At 38.0% G+C, this 27,317-nt stretch overlaps 1 protein-coding gene across 3 annotated transcripts in view; it reads right to left on the bottom strand.

Moving 5' to 3' along the window:
• The window catches only part of PRKG1 (protein kinase cGMP-dependent 1), a 1,332,247-nt gene that overhangs the window by 574,287 nt on the left and 730,643 nt on the right, over window positions 1–27,317 (bottom strand). The window lies entirely within an intron of this gene.

Here is a 27,317-nt window from a genome sequence, read left to right as displayed (position 1 = left end):
TTGATGTTCTGTCTCTAGAAAACTAAATACTAGAAATCCTGAACATTTTAACGGCTAAATTTCCTCAAGTCTGAACTTCCCTCTTCAGGCCTATTAATACTGTTCTAGTTTGTGAAAACATTTCTAAAAATGGCCTATGAAGACAAATTGCATCAGAAATACCAAGGGTAGGGGAATATTAAAAAACAAAATATCTTTTTTTTCCTTTTTTTTTAAATAAAGAATTAACTGGATACCATCTAGTCCAGACCATTTTTAAAACACTTTAAATTAAAATATTAGTCCCAAGCTAGAAATTGCCCATTTCTGCTAATCTTATTACTTTGGGACCATTTCCCAAAAACCAGTTAACTGAACTGACATTAGCTCTCAATATAAGACCTTATCAGAAGGGTTTGTTGTTGTTTTTGTTTTGTTTTGTTTTGAGACACAGTCTCACTCTGTTGCCCGGGCTGGAATGCAGTGGCACCGTGTCGGCTCACTGCAACCTCCGTCTCCTGCGCTCAAGCAATTCTCCTGCCTCAGCCTCCTGCGTAGCTGGGATTACAGGTGCCCACCACCATGCCTGGCTAATTTTTATATTCAGCCTGTTGGCCAGGCTGTTCTCCAACTCCTGACCTCAGGTGATCCGCCCACCTCGGCCTCCCAAAGTGCTGAGATTACAGGTGTGAGCTACTGCGGCCAGCCAGAGGTTTTTGTGAGTTAAAACACATTAATAGTCATCTCCTTAGATATCTGTTATCCTTCTAAATTTGAATAATCAGGTTTAATTTTCCTCCTTTAAAAATGTTGTCTCCCAGGCAGCACTGCAGGAAGGTTTAACTCACTTTATCGTCATCCAAACTAGGGTTACAAAGATTGTGACCAGAATTTAACTAACACTAATAATTTTGTGTCAGATACATACGTGTGTATTTAATAGATTGCAACATAAAAATTTATAATGGGACAAGGCAAAACAACTTGGAAGCCACTAGTTTAATTTATTGCAATACATACACTAGTTTAATTTATTGCAATACATACACAATTTCTACAAAGTACGCTTACATATGAATTTTTGAAGCAAGCCGGGGTTGGGGGAGGGGAAGAAAGAAAAAAGCTGTTTTTCACCCATCCTGCTTCACAGGAGTAAAGAACTCTCTGCAAGGTCAAAGTCTAAAATGTGTTATTTCTACTCCGTTTCTTCTTAGTCATCAGTAAAACTAAATTTTCAATTGTCATTCATGTTTGCACTTCATATGCTTTGTAACATATTAAACAGTAAAAGCCATTAAGCCAGTACAAAGCAATGCAAACGCTTGAGGCTACAGAGCTTTAACTATTAGTGCTGTAGGTTGAGAGGTCTATGCCCTTAACTGAGGGCACACCCTTCCCACAGTCTCTGGAGCTTCAGCTCCAATTTTACTACAACTGAAAACACTTTCATTCTCAGACTCAGGTTTTCTTTTCACCACAAGGTGAATTCTTTTTAAAAAGATACTCTAGGACGGGCGTGGTGGCTCATGCCTGTTATCCCAGCACTTTGGGAGGCCAGGTTGGGTAGATCAGGAGGTCAGGAGTTTGAGACCAGCCCTGGCCACAATGGTGAAACCCCATCTCTAATAAAAATATAAAAATTAGCTGGGCGTGGTGGCCAGCACCTGTAATCCCAGCTACTCAGGAGGCTGAGGCAGGAGAATCGCTTGAACCCGGGAGGCAAAGGTTGCAGTGAGCCGAGATCACGCCACTGCACTCTAGTCTGGGCAACAGAGCAAGATTCCATCTCAAAAAAAAAAAAGAAAGAAAGAAAAGAAGGAGAGAGACTCTAATTATTCAGACGCGTAGAATGCACAACACCCAAAGTGAACCCTAATGTAAACTATGGACGTTGGGTAACGACAGGTCTGTGTAGGTTCATCACTTGCAGCGAACGTACCACTATGGTGTAGGACATTGATAACAAGGGAAGCTATGCAGTGTGCGAGCAGGGGGTACCTGATAATTCTCTGTATCATCTGTTAATTTTGCTGTGAATCTAAAACTGCTGTAAAAAATAAAGTCTAACAATTTTTTGAAAGGAGTATAAGTGCATTTGAAAACATCACTGGTCCTACTTTTCTGTAGCTGATGTTGTACTTTGAATTTCTAGGGCCTTTGGCTTCTCAATGTTTCTTTCCTGACGGTGGCTTTTGGGTTATTTTATCACTCAGGTAAAGTGTTTAAAAATAAAAGCAATCCATCTTTTCACCATTCCACTAGAGATAATAAACCCTAGTGGAATGTTTGAGTTACATATGCCGAGTTTACTTTGGAACATTTTTAATTGTATTCTAGCCAAGCTTTGAATACGAATATGAACTAGAATGTGTATGTGAAATATAGAAAAGTTCTGAAAGCTGAAGAAACTCTCTTTCATAAGACAAATGGACAGTTTACAACTGCCTAGCTGGAATCCTATATCTTCTGAATCTTAAGGTTCTCAACACAGAATAATCAACAGAGAGTAATCTTTCCATGTTGCTGATTGCCTTCCTCGGGATATGCAAAGCAAGATGTGTCTTTGCTGTGTTAGTATATTTTATCCCTCGCTTTTAATTCTGTGCTAAATAGCAGATGATCATAACTTGGTTTTAGAAGGAAATAAAACGGTTTTCTAAGAGATTTGTAATTTTGAAAGGGGAAAAATTTCATATACAATTACAAAGTACAACATATTTAACTACATTTTAGATTTGGAAAATGTTTCCATCTTTGCCTGCATGTGGACTTGCGGCACACTGGCAACTTGTTAGCCCCACTGCCATAATGAAGCATCACTATTTGATAGATGCGCTTAAAGTACACCTAAGCTTCTGGAAGCTTCCTTTTTCATCCTTCTATTCTATAACCATAGCACTCTGACTGTTTGTCTCTCTCTAATTATAATAGTTAATACTTTTTATGTGCCAGGTTCTATCTCAGATGTATTACATAAAATAACTCTTATTTAATATTTACAACAACCTTCTGAGATAAGTACTCTGTAATGATACAGGTTTCTTCCTGGCTTCTCTAGTAGCCTGTGCATTCCGAGAGTGAGGATTTTGTTTTTTGCTTTTGATCAAAAAAAAGCCAAATGGAATTTTGTTATTGTTTGTTGTGAAGAGTACATTTCCAGAGGTGCTAATTTCAAAGAAACTTCTGTTTATTCAAGACAAAATATGAAGCACTTTTCATAAATTTATAATGTTTCCTAATTCATTTCTTTTTGAAGTTTATTTTTAAAGTAATTTGGGGTCATTAAAGGCAATATTTTAGTTAGTACACTTGCAAAGAGAAACACAGAATCAATTATTTCACTCTTTCTCTTGTCTGAGGGTGAAAAACTCTCAAATTCAATATATTTCTGAATCATCTATGAATAGCATTCTATAGCTTATACATAAAGTTTCCCAGGTGAAGTGTGCTATATTATATATAGAAAATTTTCTATGCACATGACCTTTTTTCCTTCTATGTGGTTTAAATTTTAAACTCTGAAGGAGGCACTATTTTTGAAATAGGAAAAAACTCAACTATTCATTAAAGCAAGACTTCCAAATTGCAGGAAAGACGAGCTCTCATTTCTGGATTTCATTTTTGTTACATACAGCAATCTAGACAGAAGCATTCATCTCTGGGGGCACATGGTCTTCGTTTAAATTAAGTTTCAAATTGAGCCACTATATCAATGCATACATATTAATGAATACTCTTTTAGACTTCAATATATTAAAATATAACAACTCCCTTGGAACTCTTAATTTCAAAAGGCAATAATATAGGCTTAAACAGTCATTTACCCCTCATCCAATTTCTCTGCTAGACTATATAAATCTTATAGTCAGCTACCAGTCTACTGAACTACTCTCCGGAGATAGGAGTTAAGATATAGTTTGCAGACTTAAGATACTGCCTCTCTGTTCATCTGGGAATATCAGGGCTTCCTTAAATAGTAGAAATTTCTGCACTAATGGCCAAAGCCAAACATTAATGTCAATTGAAGCCCAAGTTTAACTCAGAGAAATTATATGCAGCTGGCAAAAGCAAAACATTAATTTCAATAGAATCTCGGTTGCACTCAATAGCCATCTGTTAGACTGACATATTGACCCCTTTCTACTTAACAGAAGATGGCTTAAACCATAATTCCAATAGACACAATGCTGAGTACCATAATCCTGAATCCTGAAATGCCAAAACATCACAATTCCAAAAACATAATTCTGAAAAAAGTGTTTTAAAAAAAAATATATTTTGCAATGGGGTCTTACTGTGTTGCCCAGGCCGGTCTCAAACTCCTGGACTCCAGGTATCCTCCCATCTCAGCCCCAGGAATAGCTGGGACCACAGGTATGTGCCAACATGCCTAGCTTAAAAAAGTTTTTAAAAGACATTTATTTAAATTTTTAAAAGGGAATTTATTTGAGAAGTCCATAAAAATATGTCAGACTACTTCATAGCCCACTTTACACAATGAAATAGGCACTAATAGCCACTTTACCCAAATGAAATAGGCATTAATAACAAATATTTTTGTAAGCGTATATATCCAGTTACATTAACTATGGTTGTATAGGTACAATAATTATGAATAGACTATATTTATAAAGAAATTGGTAATAAGTGCAATGTATAAACACATATCACCATGGTAATTGTGTGCACCCAGCTTTATAACTGTGGTCATCTGAAATACTGTGACAGACAACCTGAGTCATCTGACAAGATTTATCAAAAACCATGATGGGTCACTACTGCATACGCAGTCACCCACATAGCTGAGATCTTGAGAAATTTTATCTTTCACAATTGCAGATGTACAAGAAGGACATCTCTTCATTTACTGAGGAAATTTCAATGTTTTTACATATATGCACAGTGCTTACACAAAGTCAATGCGATAATACTCTTTTGCAAAGTCTAATTTGCAAAAAATGCATAAAATGAATAAGAACTCTCTAAAAGTCTTCACAAAATGTATGCCTTCAGTATTAGAATACAGAACTAAAACATATAGCATAATGACATGTAAAAGAATAATGCTGATGATTTAAAATAGTGGGGAAAAAAACTTTTTAAAAATGACCTCAAAACACCAAAAAGAAAAAAGAAAATTGGACAAAGAGTATTACAGAAATACATTATGGGAAATTACACAGAGGTAATGTATAAGAGCTGATCAACTTTCATGATCACCTACATTTTGAAGTTTTGCACTGTGATAAGTAGCTGTCTGTTTGTATGTTTATTTTCTTTCAGGGCATTGCTCACCTGGGAGAATATGTTTATATTCATGTTCTATATGGTGCTTCTCTTTGTGAAATTCTTTGGCTGGGCGCAGTGGCTCACGCCTGTAATCCCAGCACGCTGGGAGGTCAAGGCAGGTGGATCACTTGAAGTCAGGAGTTCAAGACCAGCCTGGTCAACATGATGAAACCCCATCTCTACTAAAACCAGGGCATGGTGGCATATGCCTGTAGTCCCAGCTACTCTGGAGGCTAAGGTAGGAGAATCGCTTGAGCCCAGGAGGCAGAGGTTGTAGTAAGCCAGAAGCGTGCCACTGCATTCCAGCCTGGGTGACAGGAGTGAAACCCTGTCTTAAAAAAAAAAAAAAAAAAAAAAAAAAAAAAAAGAGGAAAAAAAGAAATTCTTCTATGATTCCATACACACCAATCTTCCCATCTTCTGTGCCATGGTTCTATTTTGTTTTGGGTATACAGAAATCCATTAAGCATGCACTCATATACAGGTCATAAATGTGGTGAAAACAATACTAGTGATTGACAAAAAAAAAAAAAAGTCATCGAAGTGTCTTTTTACCCTCCCATACACATAATTATTTACAGACTAGTCAGTACTTTATTGGCTTCTTCAGGCAAATGCAGCTTTAATTCATTAAAAGCTCCTAAAATTTCATCAGCTGGAAGGAAATGCCAATGCAGACACCTGACACATTTGTAAACTGAAGTTTGCATTGCTGCCATATCATGTGGCCAATTCACACATCTAAATTTTCTGCCAAACACATTGGGCTGAATGGACAAAACAAACTATTGGTAATGCCTCAAAATTCACTTTTAGAAGCCTTGATTGTACCTAACTCCAAATCTGTTATTATAGTTTGGGGATTCAGTTGAAATTCATTTTCTTCTGCAAGTCCACAAAATCTTCAAATAAACATTTATAAGTGATTCACTTTTTCCAGTCATTAAAACATAAATGAGGCCAGGTACAGTGGCTTACACCTGTAAAAAAATCAGCATTTTGGGAGACCAAGGCAGGAGGATTACGTCAGTCCACGAGTTTGAGGCCAGCCTGGGCAACATGGCAAAACCCCATCTCTACAAAAAAAGTACAAAAATTAGCCAGGTGTGGTAGCACTTGCCTGCAGTTCCAGCTACTCAGGCTGAGGCAGGAGGATGAACTGAGAGCCCAGGAGGTTGAGGCTGCAGTGAGTTGTGATAGTGCCACTGCACTCCAGCCTGGGAAACAGAATGAGACCTTGTCTCAAAACACAAAAACCCATAAATGAGGCCAGGCATGGTGGCTCATGCCTATAATCCCAACACTTTTGGAGGCCAAGGCAAGAGGATCACTTAAGTCCAGGAGTTTCAAGACCAACTTGGGCAACATAGTGAGACCCCATCTCAATTTAAAAAATAATCAAAATCCTTATTCAAAACTTTTTTAAAAAAATAAGTGAATAAGTTCTAGAATTTTCAGATCCAACAAGGGCATGAATTATGCATAGTTGATAAGAAAAACAGTAGGGACGGTTTTGAAAGTACCACCCATTAGCCAAAGTGAAGCATGCACTAGTTTGTCTATGTTAAATTTAGTGGTAAATATAGGAAGTCTGTCTTCTTCCACAGTCAAATCCCTAGCCAAGAACAATTCACCATCTCACGTACTTTATAACCACTGGAGAAACCACCACATCAGCAAGTATATTTGGCTCAGAAGGTCACTGAGCTTATTGAGTTCTTTTTATTCTACTACAAAAAGTGTTTTTGGAAAGCAAGCACTGTCCTGCGTGTAAAGAGACAGATACCGTACACAACTGAATAATTTGGCAGGAGAGATTTCTTGTATTTTTCACTGCTTTTTTACTCCATCTATGATCTTTGAAACACTGGAAACCTGAGAGCAGATCTTCCCCACCTAGTCCACTCAGACCCACACACTAATCTCCTCATCAACACACCCATAATAATGCTTTATTTGTTTTACAGGTATTCTTTTATCCAGTTAAGTTGACACCTAAAATTAAGTCCACAAGTCTACCCCTTATCAGTTGAAACCCATACGAATCTCCTTAAACCATACTTAGCTTCCAAATAAAGATAATAACAGCATAATAGTTTCACCTAACATGATCCAACTAACATGATGCAACTATTGCACAAACAACAGGACATACAGTCATTTCTTCTCCAAAATTCGGCTTTTAGGATTTCGACATTTGAGATTTTAATCTTCTGGAATGTGATTTTCAGGATTTGTGATGTTAAGGATTTTGATCTTCAGGATTGCAGCATTCAGAATGTTGGTGTTTGGGATTTTGTCTTGGGATTGACTGGCACCAACAGATAACTAAAGATAACTTTTAACTCAATTCACCAGGATTATTACAATGCCTTGACATGTCTACCTTTCAGCTAGAAAGTGGTATGGTGACCACTTATGACACAAATATCAAATTCACTTTAAACAGGTTAACATAATTTTCTCAACAACAAAAGAAGATAAAAGAGCCAAAACCTGATGTTATCATACTTTCCCGAAAGAAAACTTCTAAACAATGTGCTGCCTGAACCACAGGGAACATGTTCATTTGGGTAAATCCTCCCACTTGGAAAGAAATCAAGTGGGCAGAAGAATTCTACCTATTTATTTTACATGGATTCCTCATTTTTGTGTGAGACTGAGATTTAACATTCAATCAATCCTTAGCAGTGAGGTAACTCTCTCTTGTATCTATGAATGCTTTTATAATCTTTGACTATCAACACTGAAAAATGTAAATAGAATCCTAAACACAAATATATGTATATATATGCTTTCTTACTGCTCTACTTGTACCATGAAAACAAACTATGGTTGGCCAGTAAGAACAGATGTCTTAGAGCCAGAGATAAACTAAATTAAATATTTTTTATTTTTATTTTTTTGCCATGGAGGTGAAATATTTTGCTTCTCTGAATGTTGGTATAATATATAAAGTAGGCACAGTGTGTTTAGATCATAAGGTTATTGCAAAAGATAAATGAATTATCCATGTAAACACACTTATAAAACAGTAGATATTTAATACATATCAACATAATATAAATATAATCATTCAGTAAGTTCCTTGTTGGCAGGAATGATGTTTAATGTTCTCCACACTAAATAAGGCACCAGGTATGTTGTCATGCAAATAGAAGGTAAACTGTTTACAGTTTAAATTGTAATAATACAAATCACATGAAAGATTTTCAGAAGAAAATTGTGATGGCAAACAGCCATAACTAAATAATTTAATGTTAAAGTATGAATCCTTCCTTGAAGAAGGCAAGGCAAAAATGCATGTTTACAGCCAAACTAAATTCTTAAAAATACCAAGGTAGTCACTGTAGAAAAATGCATCATGTTCACTTACATGGTTATAGACTGAAAATTCAGGAAAGCATCTATGGTTGATATTTAGAGTTGGCATTTCACACAGGAACACCATGAAAATATAAGAAAATGCTACTGGTTATGATAATAGCCTCTACACTGCCTGGGCTACACAGCAGATTAAAATATTTAGAAAAGTATATGCATATTAATTCTATTAGCAGCAGGTGGTATCAGAGAGTGTGAGGCTCGTGCACTGAAGAGAGCTGCCTTATACCCTGTGCTTCACTTGAAGTAATGGATCCAAGGATAGCTGTTCAGTTTACTGTAGTGAATAATATCGATTTCCATGGCACTTTTCTACCAAAGATTTCTCTAACTCTGGCTCTGGCTCTGAAGAAATTGCAAGAAGGCAAGGTTTCTATGACTGAGGAACATTCTCCGAAATCTACTTCTGGGTTCCATGTAGTTCCTGGTCACTCCTTTGGCCAATCTAATTCTTTGCCTTGAAGTACAAGAGTGCATTTAATAAAACTTAGTAGAAAGCCAGCATCACCTAACAACAAAATATTGTGCTAGGTACTCTTTTCTTGAATGTTTGCCATTGTTAAGTGTTTTACTTTTTTTTTTAATAGGTCTCGCTCTGTCACCCAGAGGTTGGAGTGCAGTTGTACAATCACAGCTCACCGCAGCCTCAAACCCCCTGGCTCAGGAGAGCCTCTCAGTTTGGCCTTGCAGTTAGCTGGAGCTACAGGCACACGCCACCATGCCCAGCTAATTTGTTTATCTTTTTTTGTAGAGACATAGACTCCTTATGTTGCCCAAGCTGGTCTCAAACTCCTGAACTCAAGAGATCCTCTGACCTCGGCCTCCCGAAAAAATCCACTGGGATTACAGGTATGAGCTACCACACCTGGCCATGTTGTTTTATTAACCATCATCTTATGAGTTAAGTGCTTTGGTAATCAACATCCCAGCAACACCATTTGTATCCATGAGGAATATACCAATCAGAGAGATCTAGTCATTAACCAAACTCATAATCCACTACCAAAAGAGTATCATTATGACTATTAAGAAAGTGTATTTTAGAATAAGAATATTACAATTTAAAGCTCTGCTGTGTCACTTGCTAATTTTATGGACTTTTAATTTTCACACCAACTAGTTAAGACCATGTGTCCTGGCTTTCCCAGAATAGCCCCAGTTTACGCCTGTTGTTCCAAGGTAAGTATGAACAGTGCTCCTTTTCCATTTGGACAATAAATTACAAAGCCATTCCACCCATAAGCATCAGCTTCCCCAAGTTCAGACAAAGGAAAAGCAAAACACTCTTGTCATAGGAGTATTGCTGAGAGTCAAGATGGCTATGAAACTAAAACTCTTCGCATAGGACATGACATGCTATAAAAGCTCAGAAAAGTTTTTTTTTCCTGCTATTATTAACTAGTAAGACAGTAAGATAGTGAGCATGTTCTGGTGTTTTAAGAGGTGACAAATTAACTCTGCCAGGATCTGAGATGACTCGGAATTGGAACTTTAGGTATGAATGTCTGCATGTGGAGCAAAGTGTGTAGGAAGTAAGATGGTAAGATATAAGAAGATATAATTAGGGGCTGAATTATGGAAGATCCTGCAGGTCAGAATGAAGAGTGTGTTCTCTATTATACTTTTAGGTGGAAGGTAGTGAAGATTTCTAAAATGAGAATTGACATGATTTTATTTCTATTTTAGAAAAATAACTCATTATAATATCTCTCTTCCCCCCCCCAACCCATTTTCCCTATGATACCAATGCCATTCAATCCATCCCCAAATCTTTTCTTGGATACTTCCATAACAATCAAATATATCCCCTTCCCTGCATTTCCACTATCATCTAAGAGCCTTTTGGGCATAGTCACCAACATCTATCATCTGAACCACTCCAGTAGACCTAGCTCTTACTGGGCTCTCTGCTTTCACTCTTGAACCTCAGCCTCATTTTATTCATCTCAGAGAAGCTAGAATCCTCTTTTAATTGTTTTCTTTTTAAACTTTCTGGGGATAATTTTATATTTACAGAAAGGTTTTGAAAGATATTATAGAGAGTTCCTGTATATCCATCCCCCAGCTTTCCCAGTGTTACCATTGTACACAACTATGGTATGTTTATCAAAGCTGAAAAATGGGTACATCTGTATTAACCAAACTACAAACATTATTTAGATTTCACTGTTTTTCCACTAATATCCTTTTTCTGTTTGAGGATTTAATCCAGGATTTCGTGTTGCATTTAACTGTTTTATCTCCTTAGTATTCTCTAATCCATGACAGTTACACAATCTTTCTTTGATGTTCATGACCTTAACAGTTCTGAGGAACATTAATTAGGTATTTTCTATAATGTCCCTCAATTTGGGTTTGTCTGATGTTTTCTCATGATTACCAATTTGGGGGATGATTATCACAGAACTAAAATATCCCTTTTATCAGATCATATTGGGATTAACCTTCATTACTTGGCACTAGTGGTGTCTGTCGGGTTTCTCCATTATAAAGTTACTACTTTTTTCTCTTTCTATATTCTTGTTCATTACAAGTGAGCCATTAAAACCAGCCCACACTCAAGGGGCAAGGAATTAAACTTCACTTCCTTGAGGAAAAAAGATCTAGATTTATTTCTTGGAATTTCCCTCTCCACCACCTTTTTTTTTTTTTTTGAGACAGGATCTTGATCTGTCTCTCAGGTTGGAGGGCAGTCTTGCAATCATTTCTCACTGCAGCCTTGAACTCCTGGGCTCAAGTGATATTCCTGCCTCAGTCTCTTGGGTAGCTAGGACTGCAGGCACTTGCCACCATGCCCAGCTAATTTTTAAAAATTTTGTAGAGATAGAGTCTTCCTTTGTTACCTAGGCTGGTCTCAAATTTCTGGCCTCAAGCCATTCTCCTACCTAGGCCTCCCAAGGTGCAGAGATTACAGGCATGAGCTACCACACCTGGCCTAGAAATTCCAACTTTTTTTATTGTTTTTTTTTTTTGCACTCATTAACTATCCTCACTACGCTCCCCTTACCTCCCCTTACCCCCACCCCCTATTACCCTTCCCAGCCTCTGGTAACCATCCTTCTACTCCCCGTCTCCATGGGCTAAATTGTTTTGATTTTTTAGATCCTACAGATAAGTAAGAACATATGATATTTGCCTAGGAATTTATCTGTAAGAAAGATTTGTACGTCCTTATTCATTTATTTATTCCAACATTTTACTTATATCACTATGATTCATGAATATCTGTCCTATAACATGCTTTCAAAAATAGAAATTCTATATGTCACTAGTCTGCTTAAAATTTCCCAATGGCTACTCTTTACACAAAGAAGAAAATCCAAACTCCTTAGCCTTCTGACAAAGCCTATGTAATGCACCTAGCTTGATGAACCTATCTCATACCACTCCCCACTCCCTACTCTCGCCCTCCCCAGCCCACATTAGAATAGCTACACTGGCCTGACCTTTGCTTAAACTTGTTGGACTACTCCCTATTCCCACCTTGGGACTTTGCAAAAGTTGCTCTCTGCCAGGAATACTCATTTCTGCTTTTTATTTAGTACTCAGCTTAGAAGTGACCTTTTCAGAGAAGGTTCTCTTGATCACCTATTCCAAAGTAACTAGTTATTCTTATAATCTTTTCATAGTAGACATTATTGTTATTTTAGTATATCAATTTGTTGTTTGTCCACCAGCCCCACTTCAATGTAAACTCTAGGAGAACAGGGACTTCATTTCACTACGCCTAGCTCTCAGAACAATGTCTAGTGCACAAGAAATAAATAAATATTTAATGAGTGTATACATAAGCATGAATGAAGGGGAGGGCTAAGAGAACTGAGACAGAAAGGTGATTTAGAAAACTACTATTAATGTAATAATCAAGGCAGAAAGCAATGAAGACTTAAATTTCAAAGAAGACTTGAAATGTGCTGTCTGTGCCGTTGATCACGTTCATTATTTCTTCATTTCTAAAGATGCTTCCCTTCTTACTTGAAGATCATAAATTTCATACTCTAATCTAGGGATGAGCCTGGAGTTAAGCACAAAGCCATATTTACATTATATCAGCACAATGACTAGTTTTCAAAAATAATTAGCTGCCTTCCTGGCTCTGTGTCCTCGCTTTCTTTGACAAATCCTTCGTTTGGTATCCCAATCAGTTGCCAAAGTTGATCCCTAAACAGTTCCCAAACTGTTGCCTAAGCTGTTACTCAGAGTTCACGTCTACACAAGAACGAAACCAGACAAAAGGGGTGGAGAGAAAGGAGACTGCAAAGAAGGGGAATGTCTGGTATTTGTCTTCCATCTGCTTCCCAGTCATCTTCAGTCTCGCTCTGCTCTATTTTCAGACCTGGGTATGTCGACCCAAGGGTGCTTTCACGGCTTCTTTACTGGAAAAACCAGCTGGAATTCTGCTGCCCACCAGTGTGTTCACATTGCTTGCCACTCCCTCCCACCCTGAATCCTGACAAGACTTTTATATTTTGCAGAAGTATTTGGCCAGGCATGATGGCTCATGCCTGTAATCCCAGCACTTTGGGTGGCCAAGGCAAGTGGATCACTTGAGGTCAGGAGTTCAAGATCAGCCTAGCCAACATAGTGAAACCCCGTCTCTGTTAAAATACAAAAAGTTAGCCGGGTGCGCATGTGGCATATTCCTATAATCCTAGTCACTCTCTGGAGGCTGAGGCAGAAGAGCATGAACCCCGGAGGCAGAGGTTGCAGTGAGCCGAGATGGTGCCACTGCAGTCTGGCCTGGGCAACAGACAGAGACAGATTCCAGCTCAGAAAAAAGAAAGAAAAGAAAGCAATATTATTAACAAAAACTGCCCTACATTCACTTCGAGGGAGATCAACAGAGAGAAGAAACCAGAAATCAGACAACAAAGAACTTGTTTTATTTCCATCTTATACCCATGTTTTTAAGTATTAATTTAAGGCTAAACTTTTTAAGGGGTATAAAAGCAGTAGTAAGATATTAACAACAACACAGGGATAAAAATCTGGCATTTCCCAGCTTCCTAATTGTCGTGCAGTGGGTTACAAATAGTCTCATCTATCAGAATATTACCTGGGAGACTCTGCATGCTTGCAATGCCCGGCTTGCATTTGACTCTGGACTTCACACATTTCTTTCCTTCTGCCTGGAATACTTTTGATCTTATCTTTACCTAGTTAACTCCTTATTCAAAATAAGTCTCAGCTTTGTGTCTTCTGGAAAGGTTTTATGGTGACAAATATAAGAATTAATAATAATAACACCTTAAACTTACCTTATTCTGGCAGTCATCAAACTTTATTAGCAGTACTTGTTTACTTTTAGTTTTCCTGCTAGATTCAGTCCTTTGGGTGGAAATTTGGTTCTCTATTTATCTTCAGCTCTAGGATGCAACTGTCAACTGAGAATATGGGATCAGGCTGGACTAATTAAGTCCTGGGTTATTTAATCAATTGGTGGTTAGGAAATGCTTTTGCTGTTTTTTTTTTGTTTTTGTTTTTGTTTTTGTTTTTGAGATGGAGTCTCACTCTGTCGTCAGACTGGAGTGCACTGGCACAATCTCGGCTCACTGCAACATCCACGTCCTCGGTTCAAGCTATTTTCCTGCCTCAGTCTCCCAAGTAGCTGGGATTCCAGGCGTGCACCACCATACCCAGCTAATTTTACTGTTTTCAGTAGAGGTGGTGTTTCACCATGTTGCCCAGGATGGTCTCTATCTCCTGACCTCGTGAACCACCCACCTCAGCCTCCCAAAGTGCTGGGATTACAGGAGTAAGCCACTATTTCTTACTTTGAACAAATAAGCTCTTCAAAGGAAGACACTCTTAACCACAAGATGAATATTTCAGTGTACCGGTCACAGTTAATATCTAAGTATTTGTTGTTGTTATGTTCCAAGTACCAAAACCTAAAATTCATAAAAGGTCATCTCCATTGTGTCAAGGTTGCCAAATGAATAACTGCCATAGCCTGAATGGCTATTAATGTTTGTTTGCATATTTTGCCACACCTTCGCTTCCTTTAAACTTATTTTCAGCCCATTCATTTCTGATGAAACGTGGAAGAACAGATCTGAGCAACCAAATAGAACTCCGAGTCCTTCCACTATAGAAAACTTAAAAATATATTTTTTCTATGTAGAAACTTGACCAATAAGAATTCTTTGCAAGGGCTGCTTTCTTCCCTCTTTGAAACCTTAAGCTTTTGGGCACATAAGGAAAATAAATGAGAAATCCTGCATTCACAAGTTGCTACTTACCTAATATGGATATTCCTTTAAAAACATAAATTTTATCACATCCAAAGGTTCTTCTTAAGCTTGTTGCATTATTAACTACAAATGATATTTTTATAAGGAACAAAAACCTCACCAAATAGTATCACTAATTTTATAATGGAAGTCAATAGGAAAATAGAATTTAGTACATAAGCAACTTTTCTGGAACAATTTCACTCTGTTCATCGAGAGTCATTAAATATGCTTCCCATGAAATTGGGAAAACATCATTTGTCTTTTTAAAGAAGAAAAGGTACATAACTAGGTAAGCATAGAGAGCAATTTGCTGAATAAATTTTTTAATATTAACTTTTTAGGATTAACAACTGAACAGCTACATTCACTCTGATTCTAACAGTTCACATAGTGCCTGTGACCTTGGCAACTCAATGAAAGACAGCAATACATGGAAACATACGTTATACTTGTTTTAATTTACCTAGGAACCTGGAGGCTAATCTGCATGCTCACTCTGGGAATGCTGGGTTATTAGGGTAAGTGATCAGGAAACTTGTTTCCAGGAAACACTTTAAGTAAAATGTTGTAAAAGACTGTGAGCAGATGTTTAGGTCCCAGAACACCAGATACTTCAGACGTCTTGGGGTACACGACTGTCCAGATACCTGGGCTCAGTTTTGAGACATGGGTTTTAGAATGGCAGAGAATGTTATGTTTGACTGTAAGCCTAGATGAAGACACTTAAATATCCTCCAGGACAATTATCAGAAACCTGAATGATGGACTGTAAACTAAAAGAGCCAGGTTTCTGCTTGATAGCCTAACAAAAGATGTAATTGCTTTTGGAAGTTATGGAAGGAGAATTCTCTCCCACTCCCCACAAGAGCAGCAAGCAGAAACAGGGAAGAAGCAAACACTAGTAGCAGCAGGTGGTAGAAAGAAAGAGTGAAGTGTTTCATTTCACCAGGAGAAGGGGTAATAAGGGACCACCATGCTGCAAAGCAAAGAGTATGGAATGCTCATGATAAGATATGCTTGACATCTACATAGCAAAAAGCCTCAGCATTTGTGGGGAGTAAGATTTGGGAGGAGAATATAAAATGGCTTGGCATCCTAATAATCCCAGTGTCTATGAATGCCTAATGACAAGCTTGGAAAGGCCTGGGAAAGTAAAATTCACACAATAAGATATAAAAATGTCAATATTTTTAGTGGATATCATTAAATTTAGTAATACACATCTAAGTTTTCTAAGAAAAGTTTTCAAACATTTTTTTTCATTCTGACTTTCCATATCAGGGCCGTTTATGTCAGACCCTTAGATATAAGGCAGGGTGTATCTTGGTGCAATGATAGAGGAATGGCAATATGTTCCCTTTACGCGAAAGGAAGTCACAAGGATAGGAAATCCAGAATAATAACAATAATGACAATAATAACTGCTATTCTAAACAGATGTTTATTTCTCAGACTGTTGAATCACCTTCTATTCCATAGAACAGTTATATTTCAGGACACATGAATGCCCTCCACTTGAATATGATAATAGTAATCATGTTCAAATGAAATGTTTCTCAAACTGAAGTCTGCATACACCCTGAGGACCTGATTCCAGATGTTCATTCCAAATGCAGATTCTAGAGCTCTCTGTGCAGAATCTGCATTTGGAATAAATGTAGATTTTTCTGCATTTAACCTGCCTAGAGTTCTGAAAGTTTGGAAGGTATCACTCATTTAGCCGGCCTAGAGGAGACCCAGGTGTCTTTATTCTGCCTAGAGCAGACCCAGGTGTATTTATTTCAGTGAGTTTCTATAGAGATTTCTGACACATACTAATTTGATTGAGAAATCTTTTATAATTTGTAAACGTATTTATATATGAAGCTTGAAAAACAGTAGAAAAATGAACTCTAAGTTGTACATCATGAAATGCTTTTGTGGAGTGAGGCGATGAAGAACACGCGGTAAAGTCTAACAATAAATAAAAGACTTATCACAAAAAAACAAACCTCCCTATTGTCCCATCCTCTAGTCTTCTTACACATAGAAAACTGTTATTATTAGTGTCTTAGATATCCTTTGAGAAATACTGTATGAGTATACCAATAAACAGCTCATATATGTATGCATATCCCACGGGAGAAAACAAAAAAAGAACAGGGGCATATGATAACACTTTCCTGCCCCTTGTTCTTTTTTATTAAATATATTTATAAGAGATAATTCCATAAGAACACATAGAGGTTATTCTCATTTTTTAAAATAGTTGCATGTAATTCTCTAAAAAGGATACATTTTTATGACATACAGATCTAATAATATAATTGACTTATCTAATTCACTGTTGATATATATTTAGGTTGTTTCCTGCATTTCATGAGTAAAAACAATGAATGATACCTGACAACCTTTCAGAACTACTGCTCCAAGTAATGATATGGAGAAGGATAAATCAGTTTTTCAGTGACCACAGGAAATTGTCATGGCCATTTGCTGATGTATCTGACATTCTCTGGAATGGCTGGTATATACTGCAAAACACAAAAATTTAGACCTACCACATCCCTCAATCTTCCTCTTTATGTCATTTCTTTGCCTTCTACATCGGCTTCAAGCTACAAAGGACCCTTTTCTCTTCTAAAATTCTACCCTTTTCCACTACTCGTCTTTCATTCTACTCCTTTCTTTATCGTAAATGTGCCTTAGTCTCCCACCTGATTGAAGGTTGCTGCAGGAGAGTAGCTCACGCCTCTTCCACGGTATTTACGTGGAATTTGTAGACATTCTTTTCCTCTGTACAAAGCGAAGTATGATCATCCAATATGGTAAGCCCCATATAAGTATAAAAAATAAAAACAACAGTGAACACTGATCTACTGAATTAAAATAGCTCTTTAGATGTGGGTCAAGATAGCTGGGGGAGACCTATGTTAATTCTAGCTAAATAATTATAAGCTTGATTGGCTCAGAGCACAATGAAGTTTATACACTGAACTAAACTATATTATTGGTGCAGTTAATTTGAAATCAAACAGCAACAGGAAGCCTAAGGTAAAGACGATCTCAGAGCACAGTAACACTGGGGAACACCTCAGGGTGGCTGCAGAGCTGGGATGCCCTTTCAAAATGGAAACTGTATAAGGGCCTTGTAAAGAGAGCTTATGCGAAGATCTCTGAGAAGGGAGGCGACTTCTGCTCACAAGATCCGGGAGGGTCTTTGCAGATGGAAGCTGGCAAGGAGGAGAAAAGCCTTGCAGGGCAGAGATCATGGAACACCTCAGGCTCTGCCTAAGTTCTCAGAATATGGAGTGATTTTAATTACTCTATGTCCTCAATGTTCAGGAGATAAAAGCCCCTTGATGCACTGGGTGTGGTCAAATCCCGTGGCTCCTAATCCGCTATACTTCTGATGCAGCCACACCCTGATAACAATGGGTGGTAAACTCAGAGCACTAGTTTAGCATGTCTTAGAAGGATCTCAAGTGCTCTCCATCCAGCTCTTACCTGCCCCTTCAGCCTCCCCTTCCACCTTATAAGATCAATGAGATTATGCACATAATAAAAGTGTTTGGAACCCAGAGGTCAGGACCAATGCTTGCGTTGGTGCCCTGGACCCATGCTGTAAATTCTACTCTTGTGTCTCTGTCTTTATTTCCTTTTCTCAATCCCTCGTCACCACTGGGACTAAGGGCACCCATGTATGGGGTTGGGCTGGTTCCCAACATTAGATTCTAAATGGCATCTGGGATTCTAAATAATGTTTGAGTGCCTTTTTTTTTCTTTTCTTTTTTTTTGAGATGGAGTCTTGCTCTGCCACCAGGTTGGAGTGCAAAGGCACGATCTGGTCTCACTGCAACTCCGCCTCCCGGGTTTAAGTGATTCTCCTGCCTCAGCCTCCTGAGTAGCCAGGACTACTGGCACACACCACTATGCTCAGCTAAATTTTTTTATTTTTAGTAGATATGGGGTTTCACCGTGTTGGCTAGGGTTGTCTCGATCTCTTGGCCTCGTGATCTGCTCGCCCTAGCCTCCAAAAGTGCTGGGATTACAGATGTGAGCCACCACACTCAGCCTGGATGCCTTTGTCTTAAGAGATATTAGAAACCATGTAATTATATTGCTGCCCCATCTGACCCAGTACTAATACACTAAACGCAATCACTTGCATTACATAATCTTATATAAGCCTGAGGTGTGCATAGTGTTTTACAGTCTGCAAAAGATTTTCATAGTTCTAAAGCTAGGAAATGTTCAAACCATTTTAATACTCTATTAATAAATAATGCCTTTTGAGCATCTAAAGATGAAATGTGCTATTTTAAGTGTATTTCTTTACCAAAGAACCATAATATCTTACTCCACGTTTCTTTCGAGTGATTTAAATATAAAACAGCTTAAATTAATAGCCACTTCTTCTGCATTACTTTTCCCCTCTGTGAAATTATTTAGAGTTGCTAGACACTCTGTTTTAATAAGGAAGCAACTATCAAAAATTAGAGAAGAATTCAACACAATAAATTTTCTTGGCAAAATAATATATTTGCTAAATGGTTTTTATTAAATCACCTGTTCAACTGGCATCTGGTTTAAGTGCTATGCAATAAATGACAAAATAATCCCTTGCAAAAAGTTTTCAATATTCTGTCATGTGGTTATAGATTTCAGAATTTTTTCCTGTCAGTTTTATGCTGTATTTCTTTACAAACTGACAGGCAGCTGACAAGGCAAGAAAAGTTAGAAAATGTGGCTGCTAATGAAATTTAATAGAATTTTTCCCTTGGGGGAATGAAACATGTATTCTAAGTGCAGAAAAACATAAGTTAGAACTTCTAGGAGTTAAAGATTTTCCTTAATGAAACTGCTGACAACCATATTCCAGCTCTGGCTCTTACTTGCTATATAACTCTGGGAAAATTAGTTGCCTTATCTGTGCCTCAGTTTTCTCATCCATCAAAAAAAACAAACAAACAAAGAAAAAACCTTCACAGAGTTATTGTGCAGGTAGAATGAGAAGTTAGGTATAAAACATTTAGTATGGCATGGCATTGTAATTCTAATAATAATTGTTTGAATTCACATGGCTCTCTTATGTGAGGATGAGTATTAAATAAAATTTTACAGTCTACATTTAAAAAAAAAGACACCTCGCCAGGCGCGGTGGCTCAAGCCTGTAATCCCAGCACTTTGGGAGGCCGAGGCGGGTGGATCTCGAGGTCAAGAGATCGAGACCATCCTGGTCAGCATGGTGAAACCCCGTCTCTACTAAAAATACAAAAAATTAGCTGGGCATGGTGGTGTGTGCCTGTAATCCCAGCTACTCAGGAGGCTGAGGCAGGAGAATTGCCTGAACTCGGGAGGCGGAGGTTGCGGTGAGCCGAGATCGCGCCAATGCACCCACCCTGGGGAAAAAAGAGCAAAACCCCGTCTAAAAGAAAAAAAAAAAAAAAAAAGACACTTAAGTTGTATAATTATATTGCTATATATTAAATCTTCAATTTTCCAAATAATGTTGCAAATAAGCATTAAAACTTGACAATAATTTTAATAGATAAATGTTAATAGAGTTTAGGACATACTATTCCAAAATATGGCACCTTGGCATTCAAGAAAACAGCAGAAACGGGAAGATCACTCTCACCTTCTCTGCATCTTTCTTTCTGGAAGCAGGTCATAAAATCTAATAAGGACTTTCTGATCTTCCCCTGAAGCAAGTCATAAGACCATGTATGAGGTGCCCTCCCTATATTCAGAGGAAAGGAGACACAGAGACGTCAAAAAGAAACTGAACAATAGCCTTTGCTGAGGTTTCCCCAGTTTACTATAATTAGATCACAAACTTGTCCTCCTTTAATATTTCTCCATGACTGTCCAATCTTCATCAAACAGCATAAAATTACTCATGTTTGCCAGTTTCTTCAGGTCTTCATTTCCTAATGAGGCTCTTGTATCATATAAAACTTATATTCATTTAATTTTTATGCTTTTCTCTGCTTCATCTGTTTATTATTATAGGAACCTCAGCCGTGAACCCAGGACAGGTGAGGAAAATATATTTTTCCTTCTCTACAATGTATGTGGAAAGACTGTTTAAAGAGAAAAGAAGAAAAGAATATAACTCATTGCCCTCATGGTTTATTGCAGTCTTTGCCACTCTGGACTTATCTATTAAAATGTTTTCTTCTAACTTCACCAACAGCTCAAACACACTCTCCACCAATTTAACTTTTCCAACAATCCATCTTATCTGGGTTCTCACCCACCCACCCACAATCACTGACAGCTACCTCCTACACACAGGAAAAAGTGCTGGTGTCTTCCAAAGGAAGTAGACAAAAAATGCTACAGCTTTGAGATAAACAATCAGAATTGTCTTGGAGCCATGAGAAGGGAAACCAAAGGCAAGGTGACTTCAGTTTCATATGGTGCTATTCTTTCTAGGAGAATATAACTCCTCTACCTAGACAACAGAAAGCATACACACTTAACATTTTAAGTAAAAGAGGTCAGAAAGTAATTGACATAGTGGGCAGCAATTACAGAAACAGGAGAAAGAGAAAAAAAAAATTAGGAGACTGCATATGAAAAAGACAGGTCATCTTAGGAGGCAAAGTCCTCAAATAACATAATCAACATAGCTAGTCATTGACCAACCCAAAAGGGGAATTGTAATTCTTTCACGTGTTTAAGAAAGAAAACCTCACTGGCTGGGCACAGTGGCTCACACCTGCAATCCCAACACCTTTCGGAGGCAGAGGTAGGAGGCTTGATTGAGGCCAGGAGTTCGAGACCAGCCTGGCCAATATAGGGAGACCCCCCCCCAATCTCTAGTAATGAAAAAGAAAATTAAATGAAAATACCTCCCCCTTCCACAAAACAGGACAATGTATCATGGCATCAACAGGCACGTTGACTCTACTGTCCCCAGTTAGCAAGCTATCATGCTTCACTTGTGATTAGAAACCAATGGCATCGTTTGCTTAAAGTACAAATGATATTTAATTGTAACAATTTAATAAACTTGGCTCTATGTTTACTTATGTAGTACTTAAATACTGTTCTCAAGAAATCACGCTTTAAGGGTAGCATTTAAGAACTCTGGCCATTAAATGACCACTAGCTGCTCATTGAATCAGTAGCCTGGCAACAATGTACTATGCATAGAACAGGATTGTCTGAAGCTTCTGCTTCTAGATGAAGGGGTGTGAGAGAAGCTGTTAGTGTTATACTGACTTTGAGTGGAATGCCACTGTAAATCATAATTCCTGTCTTCAGTATACATGTATATAGAATTCGGGGAGTGACAGTCCTTTTCTCAGTAATAAAGAAAAAAAATCTTTCATCTTGAACCTCAGAAAGAGGGTCAATGGATGAACAGCACTTACATTTTCTATATACCTCTCAGGAAATCAAACAAACCAAAAATGCATTTGGAAACTGTCTGCTAAAATCCTCTATTGTCTATCTTGTCTGACAGAAGGGAAACTCCTTGCAGGCACAGCTGTTCTTCTGCCAGAGACTCGAATCTGAGCACCATAAATCCTCGGTGTAAGTTCAAGAGAAAAGCTAATGAAAGTTTCCTGTGATATTACTACTGAAAAGAAGAGTCACATTTCTGTTCACATTTAAACTCCCATATTGTCCAACTGTATGCCTACAAACTCCCATATTGTCCAACTGTATGCCTACCTTCCACAAAGTATACACTCAGTAAGTATTGACAAAATACATGCTGAATAACTCTTCCTAGCTTTAGTATCCTAAAGTATTGTCAAACCCTTGCTGCTCTGAAATGTGTCAGGTAAGTTTCCTTCCTGATAAGGATGCAAACACTTTCCTGCCCTCCCTCACCTCTGCCTCCCCATCTGCAGACACCCACTGCCAGGAGGATTTCTCAGAACCTCTCCTCCGTGTGGAAGTCCTGAAACAATTACCCAGTCCTGGGATTTTGGCAGCAAACTCCAGACCACTATATGGGCAGCAAAATGTTGGCACTTCTGTCATTCTCCCTGCAGGTATCACCTTCTCTTTCTTAGACCCCCTCAAGGGCTACAAACTAACACACACAATTCCATTTCAAGAATAACAAAAGACTGAGCTCCAGAGGAATAGGTCATTTGCACTTCCCTGTTTTCCTGTAGGCACTTGCTTTGTTCCCCAGAGCCAGGATGGAATTGAGAAACACCTGGAGGCCAGAGAGAAAACTTTCTCATTGTACTGCTCCACAGGAATGTAGATGCAGCTATATCAACATAAATGTCAGATGATAGTGATGAAGATGATAATAACTGGAAGAATTATTGTTATTATTTCATCGTTAGGCTGTCAAGAAAAGTTGTCAGTATTTTTATAAGAAGGATGGAAGAGTTTGATATTTTTTAATGTATACTGTATTCACCTGCAAGAAAATCATGCATTATATATGATGTTAACTTTCTAAAGACTGTGAATTAGTGGCTGAACATTCCTTTACTGTTTTATATTAGACCATTTTTTAATCTGGAAGTCCACATTTAAACATTTCTAAGAAAATGATCTATTTTTGGAAATAATGTTTTATGTTTTGCAGAGATGGAGAGAATGACTTAGAGGAAGGTTGTGGATAAACTTTCTCTGGCGGAATGTCCACTGGAAATGGATACCTAGCTCAAAACGGCCCTTTCAACTGCTCCCCTCCCTCACAAGAGTACGTTACCAAAGTATTTTTGGAATTCATGGTCAATCAGGATAGATATTCAGCAGTAACCAGTATGGCTACACCAGTGGTATATGATGATAGATGCTCCCCCAAGCCCCTTAAGTTAGTCTCCTGTCCTGACCTCTCCATGACCTGGAAAATAAAGGAGGTTAACAACTGGCATGGCAAAGGTCTGTAGGGTCCTCTTGCTCCAGCTGATGGCTGGGCCCCCGTGTAGACTGGTAAAACGGTCTCACTATCACTCTGGCCCCAACCTTTTTACCACACTGAATTTAATCACAGATACACATCAGAATAAAACTGGGTCTTCAGATTCCCAGTTCCAGAAAACTGCAATGACAATGGACTATAGAGAGAAATCAGAGATCTGATCCTTCAAGAGAGGAGAATCACCACAAATATACAAAGAGAAGCAGAGAAGAGGGAGCGAGGAGGTGGGTGGAAAGACAAAGATTTTGAGAGAGACAGAAAGAGAATGGGAACAGAGTATCATGAATGCCATACAATTACGCATTTTTTCTTTTCCTAGAGTTTAATGCATTATGGCTTCTATGGAGTCAACTATGTCCCTCAGAATTCATATGTTGAAGCCCTAGCCCCAATGTGACTGTATTTAGAGAAGAGCCTTTAAATAAACAACTATAATTAAGTGAGGTCTTATGTGTAGGGTCCTAATCTAATACAATGGGTGTCCTTACAGGAAAAGGAAGAGACACTAGAGGTGAATGCACATAGCAGTGACATGATGACACTGGGAGGAGGCAGCCATTTGCAAGCCAAGGAGAGAGGATCAGGAGAAACCAAACCTGCTGGCACCTTGATTTTGAACTTTCGTAGGACTATAAGAAAATTAACTTCTGGCCAAGCACAGTGGCTCACGCCTGTAATCCAAGCACTTTGGGAGGCCAAGGCAGGTAGATCACCTGAGGTCAGGAGTTTGAGACCAGCCTGGCCAACATGGTGAAACCCCATCTCTACTAAAAATAAAAAATTAGCCAGGCATGGTGATTGGCACCTATAGTCCCAGCTACTTGGGAGACTGAGGCAGGAGAATTGCTTGAACCTGGGAGGCGGAGGTTGCAGTGGGCCAAGATCACACCACTGCATTCCAGCAGGGTGACAGAGTGAGACTTGTCTCAAAAAAAAAAAAAGAAAGAAAGAAAAGAAACTTCTTTTGTTTAAGTCTGTGGTATTCCAATACAGCAGCCTAGTAGACTAATTTCTGTGGGTTCTGAGATATAACAATGTCATTAAAATAACCACCACTTCCTTTGCTTATCTTGGTTGGAATTGGCTTCTGTACTTGTACCAAAAAGCGGTAGCTACTACATTCCTATAAACATTAGATTTTAGGTTTTCTATGTAATTTCTAACTCAAGAATCTAGAGTTGGAAGGCAAATTTAAACTGGCCTTCTTGAAGTAATGTTTTTCACGGATCATTCAACTGTGATAATGAATCTAAAATACATTCTGTTAAACTGATTTTTGTCGTTTTCAACAGTCTGAGCCTGGAATCAAATGTTTCAGAAAGGCCTCTTTCCTATAACTTGGTACAAACATATGCACATTCTCAGACCAACCAAGCCTCAGAAGAGATATACTAGCCAAATTTCTGAAGTGCGTGGCAATTTAGACATTTCTCTGAAGTGGGGTATTGTATTGTTCTGGTTACAGGAAAAAAAAAAAAAGATTCATGCGTTGTTCCACTTAAAAAGGGTGTCTGTATTCAGACCTAGTTACAGGGCTTGTACTTTTCCACAGTTTATGAGGACACTTCTGTGTTCCTTCGGGTGACAGCCTGAAGCACGAATAAGGGAGCTCTGCTTCTTGACCAACTAGTTATGCTTTTCTATGTTTGAATAAATGGCCTATGTCTGCCAGTGCACACTTAAAAGTGGTAGTCCTAATATTATCCTGAACAGGACTATGCGCTCAAATAGGTATCTATGTGGCAGAACAATGTGGTGTTAAATTAGCCTATATCCTCCATAGTCAAAGTTCAGGCAGGCCCTTTTAATAAAAATGGACAAGTGGAATTCTAGCCAACTAAATATTTGAAGAGTGCATTTCATGGTTTAGTACAAGAATCTAATGTGCACCAAGATGATCAGTAAAATTCTCATTGAAGTATTCTATGAGATCAAGCCTAAAAATTATCCATTTCAACTACAAATCTACCACAAGCTAAAATGGCCATGGTACTCAAGGTTGCACAATTTAAAAGTAATATAATCTGACAACAGACTATTAGTACAAGCTCTTCAATAATAAAATTATAGACCCCGAAATAAATAGCATCAGACTAAAACTTGTGTTTCTTTCCACATAAGATGCTACTTCATCTACTATGTAACAATGTAGATTAATAATTACCATACAATGTAAGGAATAATAAAAATATAAGTATATCATGTATTCCATACAACAATCCAATACAGGAGACATTATTCTCATTTAAAAGATGTGGAAATGGAACCACAGAGAGGTGAAGTAATTTGTGCAAGACCACACAATTACTTGTTAAACTAGGCAGCCAATTCAAGTCGCTCTGACATGAAAATCTCTGTGTTCTTAATTCCTTCACTCTACTGCCTTTCCTAAGTGGTGAGAGCATAGTTTGGATAAGAAAAACCTGAATATCTAAATCCTTTTACAAGCTAGATCAGTAACTGGACATTCGAGCCTGGTCTAACTCCTTTCCTCCCCTGGGTGTCATTTTCTTTATCTACTTAAAAAAAAAAAAAAAAAAAAATGGGGCTGGTCTTTACAATCCTTCCAGGGAGAACATTTGGTTCTGTTCAACCTCAAGTCCAGAAATGGCAGACTCCCAGCAGCCCAAAATTCATGTAATCTTCACTTGCCAATAACAGTGATTCATCCTGTGTTTAAGCAAATGAAATTTGGGGCCAGGCATGGTGGCTCACTTCCAGCACTTTGGGAGGCCAAGGCAGGTGGATCATTTGAGGTTAGAAGTTTGAGTAAATGAAATATTTTATTTTTCTGTACATTGTTTCATATTAAACACATTAAACATTTTGGGAACAATGTTATATACCAAACTAATATGGGCTCTTTCATTATATGGAAAAATGCATGCATTGCCATCTAACTGGCTGCTTTATAAAAATCCTTATGTGAAGTTGAACTATAGTCCTGCAAATTGAAAAAGGAAACATTTTCTCAATTGCCTCAGTCTTTATACCTCACAGTCCATCTGTTATCACAGCACTAATTATGATGTCAAAACTGCAATTAGTTACACTCAGACAATCAGGAAGAAAAGCCAAGGGAGACAGTACCCAGGCATCAATAACTTGTGATTATTGTTCCACTTATGAAATATGAAGTTTAAATTCAGGAGACCTGCTTTCTGGTCATTGTTTTGCCTCTTACTAGCTATGAATCCTTAGGCAACTCATTTAATAGAACAATGATATATGAGCTTAATTTCTTACGTCAAATGGTGGATGTTTAAATTCTCATTCTGCACACTAGTTAACTTCTCTGTGCCTCTGTTTTTTACCTATAAATTGAGGAACTATAACTGCCTCTCTTCAAAAGGTTCCAGAAATAATAAAATATTATACTGTATAAAGCATTTATCAAAGAGCTTTCTCCCTACTAAGTTCTCAGAGTTTGCCTTTATAAAGTTTCTGTATTTTGAGTGAGTCCATTGTTAGGTAAAGTTCTATGTAATAGCTCTCTGAGTTTCTTCATTGTTAAAATCAGGAAACAATTGTATGTCCTTCAT

This window comes from Sapajus apella, unplaced genomic scaffold (assembly GCF_009761245.1).
Source record: "Sapajus apella isolate SASKATOON/1434 unplaced genomic scaffold, GSC_monkey_1.0 scaffold58, whole genome shotgun sequence".
Classification (NCBI taxonomy): Eukaryota; Metazoa; Chordata; class Mammalia; order Primates; family Cebidae; genus Sapajus; species Sapajus apella.
This window is presented reverse-complemented; position numbering and strand designations above follow the sequence as displayed.